The following is a 3,543-nucleotide window of genomic DNA, read 5'->3' as shown; positions in this document are numbered from 1 at the left end:
GCATGTATTCTTTCCCTTGCTTTACAATCGTGCTTATGGACCAAGAATAACACTCTTTTTTTGATGGGGAGAGAGAAAGACCCTTTTCATGCAAATAGCAGGTGGCCAAATTTAGGCGCCTTCACATGAGAGCTGGATAGCCACGATAGGTATGCACCGAAGTTCCACAAGAAGGGCCCAACCAAAGGCAAGCAATGGGCACCAAAGTGTGAAGCCCAAAAAAACGTGGCTTATTCACACACAAGGAGGTGCCCACACGTTGGGCGGCTGAAGCTCCCATAACAACCACAAGCTCCCACGACCCCTTTTAGTGATGCAAGTAAAGGAGCGTGGAGAGCCTTATAAAGGTGCCCTCTCCCATGTATGTGGGATTATTGCAAAAGATCCCACGCCTCTCACAATTTCACTAGAAAAAAAAAATCTACTCCTAAAACCTATGCAAAAAATACTAAAATTCTCAAACACTTATTCTAAAATGAAGTTGGTATTTCTTATTCGGAAGGTGCAAAAACCTACCATCTATAGCCTAGAAAATGCATATGTGCTTGAATTACCCCATTTGAGCTACTCCTTCCCTCCTGCTTTGGTGCATAGAGAGGGAAAAAAACCCTGATCATATCAACCACCTCCCAACAAAGTAAGGCATGCATGCCTTACTCTAGCGCTTGTCGGCACATTCGAAATTGGTATGTCCACCCTTGAGTCATCTTTGATATGCCATATATGTCCAAAGCGAGTGAAATAAGTCTTTAATTGCTAATCATTTACTAGGGTAGCATGAAATCGACCAAAAAGATCTTTAAGTTGTGATAACTCCCATTGTCATAAGCATCCTTGATGATAAAGGGACCTTCCCAACGCTGCACGAATTTGGCATCAAACCTATTGTCAAGTCAGCTATGATTGTTAAAATGAGTGATGCTAGAGTGCCAAGTCACTTAGTCAAGTTATGATCTAGCATAGCTTCGTTGTACTCTCCTCATATAAAAGGGGACCATTTCAAGCAATGAAAACAAGCAAGCTCTCAAGCTTCTTTATGAATACAAGTCTTAGTCTTGTAACCTAATTGTGCTGGAGTCTAAAGCTTAATTGGCTTAACTAGTTCATTCATCATGACTGGTATTAGGCATCACCCACCCTAGCTTAGCACTAATCACATATTAATTAGTGTAGGATTAAGTCATTCTTATCATCACCATCTCCATGGGAGCTCGGATCTATAAACTTCAACATGGTATCAGTGCCAAGTTCTTTCTCCCTATAGCTTAGCATTCATCTCTTTCAACTCACATTACACTAATCTCAATCTATTAGCCACTTGCACTCACTTAAGCTCAATCTTATCTCCTACCCAAGAGAGAGGTTAAGATTTACTAGTGTCGAAGATTTATTGTCGACTCACTCATCATCTCAAGGCATTTAAACACACCAGAGGGATTCATCAAATCATGTCAGCTTGAGAATTATTTCCAACAGTGCCAACTGGTTTTTCTGCACATCCCTCATTGTTGCTTGCAATCAACCCAAGTCTTATTGATGAGAAGAAAGGTATATCTGATTCCACTGATCCAAAGGTCTCTGTATGATGCACGTCTTAATAGCAACAATATCCATAGACTTGGCCTCCTCTTCCTCTCCTGTACTAACTGTATCTCTTCCTCAACTTTTGCCTCTTGAGAAGGTAACTCATCTTCTTGGGGAAACTCATCTTCAATAGTACCTTCATAGATCAGTTCTTCACCCCTTGTAGGAAGCTCTTTATATAGAGGCAGTGCAAGTAGCAGAGGAATCCCAATGGAACATACAACAACCTGTGTAGCAACTCATGTACGTGGTACACCAAGTAGGCTTGTAGGAAGATGGGAGTTGCTGGTACTTCTTATATAAAAACTTGTTTGCCTTCTTGCTTGGTGCACAGTCCAGCAAGTGCACATAAGCCTGATCCTTTAGAAGTAGCCTTCCTTTGGATACTGCTTTTTCAAAACTATCCCTCTATTTTGACAGGTACTTTGCATGCTGGTCCAAAATTGACTCTGGCTTGTTAAACATCTCAGCAATTATGGGAAAGTCATCAGCAGATTTAGCATTACAAACAAAATCGAAAAGTCTCTCATCAATTAAGGCAAGATCATTGCTCTCAATAATTTCCTCCTTCTTGTCCATGTCTGTGCTAAGGACTCGCTGCTTCTTCTTCTTCTTCTTCTGCATCTCTGTGTCACCAATTGGCCCTTTCTCCTCCTTAGCCTCTGTTGAGAAATCGAAATCCCTCTTCAGCATAGAGGGCCTCTAGCAAGTAGGTTGTTTGGAAAGTGACACCAGATTGAGAACACCGACTTTCTCTTGTTCATCTTCAACTGCCCCCATATCCTTGTCTTTTGAATAGGTTTCCTCACCATTATGCTGCTTAACAAAGTAAAGGGGGGAGCTGGATTCTCTCGGCTCCACAGTTGGAAATCCTTTCTCCTATGGCTGTCCTCTCACAAGCTGTGGCTCCTCTATCCGTACCATAACCTCCTCAGGGTCGTCAGTACAATAGACCTTTTCTTTATGGTCCTCAACAGCTTTGGAGCCTTCATCCGCACATCGCTCCTCCCCGTAGCACTAAATTCTGCATCCAACGGCAGCACATCGCTCCTCCCCGCAGCACTAAATTTTGCATCCAATGGCGTGGCTCCCCGATTAAGCCTTCTTTGTTCTGATCAGTAAAACACTGGGAGGAATTAGAACCCGAGCGACCCCTCTATCTATATTTGTGCGGTTGGGCGCGATAGCGCACTTCCATTCCTCTTGCAAGCTGATGAAATTCATGGATCAAGCTCCCTAATCAACTACCTAATTAGATCCTAATCCTACACTAATGACAACACTAATCTAAGGTGGATAAAATGGAACAATACTCATGGTGATGAGTGTGTGCTAATTAAGTTTAGACTCAAGTTCAGTTAGGTTATAAGATGGAAACTTGTACTCTTAGAAAGACTTGAGATGTTGTGCTTGTTTCCAATGCTTCAAATGTCCTCCTTTTATATGAGGAAAGTACAACAAAGCTATGATAGCTCATGTTTGTGGGATAAACTTGGCTAGGTGACTTGGCACTCTAGCATCACTCATTTCAATACCCCCCCTTGATGCTAGATTGGGTACAATTTTTAGGCTTTCATTCTTCCTCTCTCTCCCCTTGTGCTAGGCTACTTTGGCATTATAGCTACTTTGGCTATGAATTTCAGCTTGAGTGCATCATATGGCCTCAGAGGCTGATTACATCACACTTTTTGTAGAGACAAAAGGGGTGAAAAAATACAATGGTTCTTTCTCTAGAAGAGTGCGTTTTCAGTTGGGGCATCTTTGACCTCAATTTAGTTTGCCTGCTTCTTTTTGTGATAGCAATCTTCTTCTAGGTGACCAACTTTTCCACAATAGTCACAAACAAGCTTTGTTTTATCTTTATTGCGACATTCATTCTTGGTATGACCAAGTTTTCCATAGTGATAGCATCTTGGAAGTTGAGATGTTGTTTGATTTGTCCTTTGAAATCTCCCACCC

Source organism: Cibotium barometz, chromosome 31 (assembly GCF_041138505.1).
Source record: "Cibotium barometz isolate CiBa-2024 chromosome 31, ASM4113850v1, whole genome shotgun sequence".
Taxonomy (NCBI): Eukaryota; Viridiplantae; Streptophyta; class Polypodiopsida; order Cyatheales; family Cibotiaceae; genus Cibotium; species Cibotium barometz.
This window is presented reverse-complemented; position numbering follows the sequence as displayed.